The sequence below is a fragment of the Festucalex cinctus genome, chromosome 12 (genome assembly GCF_051991245.1).
Source record: "Festucalex cinctus isolate MCC-2025b chromosome 12, RoL_Fcin_1.0, whole genome shotgun sequence".
In the NCBI taxonomy this organism is placed as follows: domain Eukaryota; kingdom Metazoa; phylum Chordata; class Actinopteri; order Syngnathiformes; family Syngnathidae; genus Festucalex; species Festucalex cinctus.
The window spans coordinates 26,743,510-26,752,214 of record NC_135422.1 but is presented as its reverse complement, the minus strand read 5'-3'; the positions used below and the strand labels follow the sequence as shown (position 1 = coordinate 26,752,214).

General features: G+C 36.1%; 1 long non-coding RNA gene across 1 annotated transcript; it reads left to right on the top strand.

Moving 5' to 3' along the window:
• The first annotated feature begins 275 nt into the window (after positions 1-275).
• LOC144031741 (uncharacterized) lies at positions 276-6,193 on the top strand. The gene is made up of 3 exons (XR_013287598.1): positions 276-1,133; positions 1,871-1,989; positions 3,379-6,193. It is a non-coding gene; the product is annotated as an uncharacterized LOC144031741 (long non-coding RNA).
• Positions 6,194-8,705: the final 2,512 nt, after the last annotated feature.

Genomic DNA, 8,705 nt, shown 5'->3' with positions numbered 1-8,705 from the left:
TGTTTAAATGTGATATGGCTCATTTTCTTTAACATATATATATATATATATATATATATATATATATATATATATATATATATATATATATATATATATATATATATATATATATATATATATATATATAACATTTGATTTTATATTTATTATTATTATTATTATTATTATTATTATTATTATTATTATTATTATTATTATTATTACTGTGTTATTATTTTATTTTATTTATTTTTTTGCTGGATTTCCCGCCTCCTCTGGAGGGCGAATTTGGACTTTTTACTAGCTTGTAAACTATAATCATCAAAATGGGAAGAATAAGATATATTATATACTAGCATTGAATTACTGTAATTATAATAAATTGTTTTTCCACAATGTTATAGAGATATCTGTTGAGATTCATTACTATACACTATTAGGTTGAAGGAAGTTAAATCCAAGGGGTAGGATAAGTTTTCAACTTCTTCCTACTCCCTTTTGAACATGCAGATTATTATTGACTGATTTTATGTTTCGTTTATGTTAAAATTTTCTTTTCTGCTGTCTCTCTGTTTGTGTGTTTATTATGTATGTTCAATAAAATCAATCAATCAATCAATCAATCAATCAATCAAGAGTAAGTTCCAGCTTTCTGCATTAACACGGTGACTGACGGTGTACAAGTACATGTTGGCTAGTCTACCTCTTACGGAAGCGTATTGCATTCACTTGAAAAATAAAAAAAAACTGCTGTTTTTCTGACTAATTTTTTTTGGGGGAGCTTTGTTTTTTTGAGTAATTTTTTGTTTTGTTTTTTTGAATATTTTTTTCTGTTTTACTGAATATTTTTTTCCATCATAAAAAAAAATTATTCCAAAAAACAAAAAAAATTACTCTGAAAAACAGGGGAGAAAACATTATTCAAAAAAACAGGAAAAAAATTATTCCAAAAAACAGAAAAAAAAATTATTCCGAAAAACAGAAAAAAAAATTATTCCGAAAAACAGATCACCCACTCCTGTTTTTCGGAGTAATTTTTTTTTTTACCTCTGAATGAACTCCTGCTGCAGACTCGCTAATGCGGAAGCGGACACTTTCCCGCAGACGTCCAAGTGGAAGGACGGTCCAACGTACCTTCTGGCTCAGTAAAGGTAAGGCATGTAGCCATGTACCGTAATTAGTAACACACATTATTATTAATGTTTTAGTGTGAGGTAGGTATGCCATGATTTTATGTAGCATGTAGGTATACGAACATGTAAATCGGTCGGCATAATTTTAGTAAGATAACAGTACAATGCCCAGCGTAATTTAGCCGTGGTTCCCGCTGGAATTGCTCATCCTTCACTTGACAAAATTGGAACGAGCCATTCGTCATAACGTCGTTTGATTGCAAGTACAGTATACACTATTACGCTCCCGTACCATAGATTGAACGACCCGTATGTCGGCTACGTAACATTATATGCTAAATACACGCTAACACTATGCTTATGAGTTTAGCGAGATACAGTAACGTTAATTATTCTTATTATCAGCTCATCAGTACGGAATAGTAACATATTGTTTAACATGGGACACGTGTTTTAAGCTTGTAACGTTGAGGAAGGATGTTGCAAAGCCCTAATCTGGATGAACTATTTTGTAATTGATCATTAATTATAACAATGAAAAGGATACTGCTAAAAGCCCACTCTGACATGTTGACTTTAGTCTAATGTACTATTAGTAGGCTATATTATTGTTCATGAATAAACTTTGAAGGCTTTCATCACAAAAGGACACACAACACAAACCCGATTTGAGTGAGCATATTGAAATATTTAATATCAGGTTGACTTTCAAATGATTATTCATATAGATTTTGCCTTTTCATTTATTTTTGTAGTGCCAGCTGCAATGGCTGCATCCTCAACCCCTGGCCTCCCACAAGATGATGGTCTGTGGGTATTTTTACGCAACAGAGGTGTTCCTGAGGCGCGTGTTCAGAAAATGCAGCAGGATCATGTAAGTCGCAGGAAATTTGTTCCTGCAAGGTACTTGTACCTTGTACCATGTAATACATGTAGTATTTTGTCTCAAGTATATTTTAATATTTAACTGAATTGCAATTCATTTTTTATACACCTATACATAGCTGACCACATGTGACTCCAGGGGTTTGAATATTTATATTTGTCAATTGTATCTTCCATCAATGTAGCTTGACATCACTGCTATACAAATATACAAATAAATATACAAACTATTTACTGCCTCTTTTTTTTTTTACAGGATTGGTATTAAATATTACATTTTAAAATGTAAAAAAAAAAAAAAATCTGAACAAATATACAATAGGCGAAGAAGTGTTCTGTGCCATCAAAGTAAGACTATCAGTATGGGTCATCATCATATTTTTCCAGTATAGGAATGTGCAACAAATGAATCACGTTTGATGACTTAGAGATGCACAGTCGACATGGTCATGCAGATTATTTACATAGTAAGAAGAGTTAAAACATGTTCACTATCATGCTAAAAAGTAACTACAGGTGCAACTATTGATAGGTTATCATTTTTTTATTTAAACAGTTATTGTGAGAAGCGATTAATCATGTTGAGCTGTTTTTTTAACTTAAAATTGTCAGAATTTTATTTCAACCTTTCAACTGTAAATAATCAATTATTTCTAATATTCCTCCATGAATGCAGACTGATTGGCTTTGTGCTTAATCAAAATACTCTCACTCTCTGATGCATGCATCTGTCACCACGTCACCCAGGCCCCACCATTCACGCATTCACGCAAACACGCGCGCACACGCACACACGCATGCGCACACAAAGCTCTAAACTTAAATGTCAGATGTTGTATCAGCAGATTCTGCACACTGCATTATTGCGATCTTCATAATCTGTTTTTGTATTGTTTCGTACTGTCTATAGTGTTATCATCTGCATTAGACACCGATGATTGTATACAAAAAAAATCAGAGCATGCAGTACTGCTGCTAGAATTTATTTATTTATTTATTTATTTATTTATTTATTTTCAAGTGTCTCTTTGGTGCTGTTCATTGGAGGGATCCGCAAAGCATTTCCAAAAAGAGAGAAAACTGAGGCCCTCAAAGGTGGTCCAAGTAAAATGCCTTTATAACAAAATGGCCAGTTGACTGAAAATTGCCAACGCGTTTCGGCCTTGATAGGCCTTCGTCAGCTGAAAGGCCGAAATGCGTTGGCAATTTTTAATCAACTGGCCATTTTGTAATTTTTAATTGGAACACCTTTTGGTGCCTCAGTTTTCTCTCTTTTTGGAACTGATGATTGGTTTTCTTGCTCATAATCAAATAGTCTTGGCTATAATATAGTTGAACATTTTCACATCTAATGTGTATATTTTTGGTTTCATTGTAGATTGACAGCTCAATAATTGGAGAAATGGATGATGCTACGTTGGCGTCTTACATTCCAGCCTATGGTGACAGGATTGCCACAAGACGATTCGCTATGGAAAAACAAAGAAGAGGTGAAGATGATACAAGAAGACTTTCCCTATTCAAAAAACTTACTAAAAAAATGGGCACAATGAGCAACAAAGTATGTGATCAAGGTTTTGAGGGGGAGAATACAGTACAACCACAAAATATGCGTCTAAAAAATAACAAGAGAGCCTGGAAGACAACCAGAAAAATAGAATTAGGATGGATACATGACAACAGGCAAGTCAGAAAACGCAGTGGTGGAGGAACCAGAGTTGTTGATATTAACAAGAATGCCACTAAGATTGAGATTCTGTCACAAGCTAAAAAACTGTTTTTCCCCAATGAGAAGTCAACAATGGGAACGTGGGAAGAGGTCAGTCACGACATAGTGGACTTTCAGGAAGCACAATTTGATGAGGATGTTAGTGTGCGCGACTATTATGACCATACACAAATTTGGTCTATTAAGATTTTATTTGTTCACAAAGACCATAACTGGTGAAGATGACCCAGAGGAAGGAGCCGAAGTACTGACAGATGAGCAACATGACAACACGATAGAATCTGGACAAGAGAAAAACACAATGAAAGAGATGGAGCAGCAGACACAGAAAAAAGATGACAGTGAAAATCCAATACACATAGTCGAAGATCATGAGCTGGGTGCTGCCACTGTGTCAGCTGTTGTCTCTACTGCAGCTGTTCAGATTGATTTTTCATCTTTGTGTAATACATCAGTTGTCAGTTTTGGTCCTTTGGCAGGTGGTCCATTTCTCGGTGATCTTGATGATACACTCATACATGAGCCAAACCTTGCAATAGAAGGTGAACAAACGAGCCTCCTTGCCTATGCCTCAACTCCTACTAATGCTGTTACAGATTCTGTTAGACCACCAAGTCCTGCCTATGAAGTTTTGCATGTGAATGTGAAACTTCACAGACTAACGCTGCTCGATTAACTGATTGGCCAGTTCAAGGATGAAGCAATGATGACCTATTCTGTGAAATACAGCTTCATTGATGAAATGGGGGCAGATGCTGATGGCGTGTCTAGAGATGTATACGCTGCCTTCTGGACAGAATTCCTAGATTGTGCAGATGTGAGGGTGCCATCACTCTCCCCAAAATGGCAAGAGGAGGAATGGAGGTCTGTTGGTAGGATATTGGCCAAGGGACTGGAGGACCATGGGTATTTCCCATTTCGGCTGGCACAAGCTTTTACAGCAGCACTTGTATTTGGTGAACATGCTGTTTCATCTGATTTACTGTTTGACTCCCTGATGTTGTATCTTAGTCAGTCTGAGCGTGACCTCTTGTCCACCGCTTTGCAAGAGGCTGTTGTCGGTGAAGATGAGGAAGATCTTCTAGATCTTATGGATCGAATGGGTGTAAGAAAAATACCAACAAAAGATAACCTGAGAGCTGTGCTTATCCAGGTCGTCCACAAGCAACTCATTCAGCAACCAAAATATGCACTGGATAATATCGCAGAGGTTGCAGGACCAACCCTCAGGTGTTTTTTCCCCAATGTACCGGATATGAAGAAGCTGTACGACAACATTAAACCAACAGCACGGAAGGTGATTAAGATGTTAACAGCTTCTCCAGATACTGCAGCAGAGAACCAAAGTTTGCAATTTTTACAACAGTACATAAGGGCCTTGGATGAAATTGGTCTCCGAAAGTTGATGAGATTTCTGACTGGGTCTGATGTTATTTGTGTTAAACAAATTCAAGTCATTTTCACCTCGTTGGACGGGTTAGCACGGTGAGTGAATGCCCATACTTGTGGCCCAACTGTGGAGCTGCCATCCACCTATAACAGCTATCCTGAGCTACGAGCTGAAATGGAGGCTATATTGTCCAGCAACTCTCTTGCAATGGACATTGCTTAGGAGTGGTGTTCACATGTTTCTCTCCCTCAGACATATAAGCAATGCATGTTTGGAATTTTTGAATGTGGGATAGAGAATGTTTGGAAAGATTTGTTTAGTTCAATAGTTCTGTGATTAGTGCTGAAACAGTAACATACACAGATTTACTGTACAGTTTTTGTAATCAGAGCATGTAAATAGTCTATTGCTGGCATCGAGTGGAAACCTCCAAATTTGTTTAATTTTACAATTTTTTCACAAATTTTATATTATTAGTCAGTCCGCAGGTATTATTATTTTTTTTTACTATTGATTGACCAAAAAAAGTGTTTTGTACTCCTTTTAACAATGCAATGCCAATGGCTCAACAAACATAACATTTTTGTGTTTGATTCCTGGAAAGTGATGGCTTTGGAGTTGTGGTGATTCCACCCAATGCCAGCAATATATGACTACCTCTGCGCCTGTGTGACAAGCAAGCATAGGTTTGTTGAGTTATTATTTTGGATACTTTGTTATCAGCAGTCAATAACACACTTTTGTTATCAGTCTAGGATGAGAATTAAAAAATACCTCTGTTATATTTTCACTGTTATATAATGCAAATTGAAACACTACCTCATATCAGCGTGTATGTGGATCTGTTATATTAAAAGGTACTTCTGATTTTTTTTTTTTTTAAAGCAGATTGTGCCTTTTTTGTTGAGTCATGTCATTCAGGAATCATACTCTCTGAGACATGTTTATTTTTCTACTGCAGTGTGAACATTGGTCATGTTTTCTTTTGGTGTTTTTATTGTGAAAGGTACAAGTAGCAAATGTATGCAAACTCAGGTCATGATGCTTGCTCTAATAAAAGTTATTCACACAATATGCTTCATTTGCTGAAAATTTAATGGCAAATGCTTTTTAACAAATGCATACATTACGGTGACACTGCATTCAAATACATATGAATGTTTGATCTGTTTTTGATAGATTACATGAAAATCCAATACAGTTACCAAACTGTATTACATGTGCTACAAATTACACCTGGAATCTCTGAGAGTTATAAAAATCAAGAAGGTAAAGGGTACTTCCTTAGTGGTATGATACACAAATTAACAATATCAAAAGAGACATATTTCACTTCGGTATTAATAGATATTCTGTTTGTAAGAGCTACATTTGACATTAAGCATACACACGCAGCTAGGTTACTGTATTATAGTGTTTTATTGATATTTTTTTATTTTCATTTTTGTAGACTGTTCTTTTTATAATGAAACCAAAGTCTTAATTTTTTTTAATGGAACTATTACCTGTCAGAAACGATTTCCCCAATAATGAATAGAAAGAATATATCAAAAAGCACTAAGTGGAGATGTTCATTAGTATAAAATGTACCATTGTTTACAGTTGTTACCCTTTACAAGTACAATTTGGAGGCTTACATCCTGTCATTTGATCCAATAGGGCGGATTGCGTTTATACAATCCGAGCTCTGATGTAAGCACGTAAGAACATATAAAGCTCAATGGCTTCCTCTGGAGACGTGGGTGGATGAAGATTATTTTCTGCCATGGCAAGGCAGCAAATGTCAAACACTGTATCATCGCAGGGATACGGTCCTCTCTGAAGGCATTCCTCTCTGCAGGTTACTATCTTTTGCTGGGATACCATTTTCAGGTACTCTCTAGCACCAAAAAGTTGGGGTAGGGTATACATGATCACTGGACGCCCACCTGGAGACACAGCATTCCTGCTTGGGCGAATTCTGTGAGTGTTCCAGAGCTGAACAACTTCCTGTAGTTCTTTCTAAATAAGTATAAATAAGGAAAGTGATACAAATCGGTTCACATATTTTCTGCAGTACAGTACACATCATGATGCAAACTAGCCAGTAACTTACTGCAAATCTGCTCCATCTCAACATCTGCAATATAGGCTGATGTTTTTAATTACATGATACGGTTAGTTAAACTGTATCATGCAATTAAAAACATCTAAATGCTAACAGGAACATTTTATTTAATTTTCCCACTTTTTAAGTAATTTGAATATAGGCTATAGTATATTGCTGATGGTGCTGGTCTCTTCCTTTAATGTTTTGAATCCTATGGCCTACACAGAGTGAAAATGTTTTCACTATTTAAGCACATTATATGACTACCACACCCAAACTACTCACACTGGCATTTTACTACCTTTTACTGCGTTTTCTTAAGCAGGTGCACTATAAGGGGGAAAATAGTAGTTATTTCAGTTCTTACCTCTATTATTTCAAGACATGTGAACTGAATGATACTTTTATCAAGGAAGTCACCAGAAAAAGAATCCGAGTCTTTTAGGTCTTGGAACAGGTTCATCCAAAACTGTGCGTGTTGCCTCCTTAAAAAGCTCCACCAGTTCTCTATTCTTTGGTTGTGATTGCTTGATCCATACAGATAGCATCTGTGCGCAAAGTTGTCGAGATGGTCGTGCCTCAAGAACATCTGCATTTGTTCAATATAACAGTTCTCAGTGCCGAGGTCCGAACGAATTCAGGCACAAGTTCCTTTCCTTGATGACACCTCATCAATAAAGTATCCAGCGTTTATCTTCGGATCACTGTTTGTAGAGTAAGCATGTAGCCATATCACCATTCGCGAAAACCCATCTATTGCACCATTAATGCAGATTCCGTACGGTTTGAGTTTATCATAAGAGTCTACATGCCACAAAAAGTTTGGGCCTGGATTCTGGTATAAGCGGCGCCGAAGGCGATTCCTGCGTCTCAGTTGCACACCATGCGGATCCAGTATTTTCATCAGTATCCTGATCGTCTCTTGAGTCACAACATAGCCAGCCTGAATGCATTTCAAATGCATCATCTTGTATCCATGGAGCATGCCATATCTATCCAACTGATCCTGGACAAACATTGCTACATCTAGCAGATCTGAATGGGCTTTCCTCCTGAACAAATGCAAAGTCTTCAGGTGCCTGCGTAAGGTCGTCAAACTAATAATAATACCATCTAGCTGACTCAAAGACAGGACTATCTCCCAGTGCCTTAAACCCATATCAAAATAAAACTTAATTAAACTAAATAAGATGGTCATGATTACTTACTGGCTCGCAAATGACTGAATGTGTATACCATATTGCAGTTTGCTCTATACTCTCTGAGGGAAAAACCTTAAAAAAATATTCAGAAAAACAGAAAAATAATTATTTTATAAAACAGAAAAAAATTACTAAGAAAAACAGGAAAAAAAATTATTCAGAAAAACAGGGGGAAATTTTTTGTTGTTGAAAAAAACAGGAAAAAAAATTACTCAGAAAAACAGCGAAATAAATATTCAATAAAACAGGGGAAAAAAATTACTCTAAAAAACAAAGCTCCCAAAAAAATTTGTCA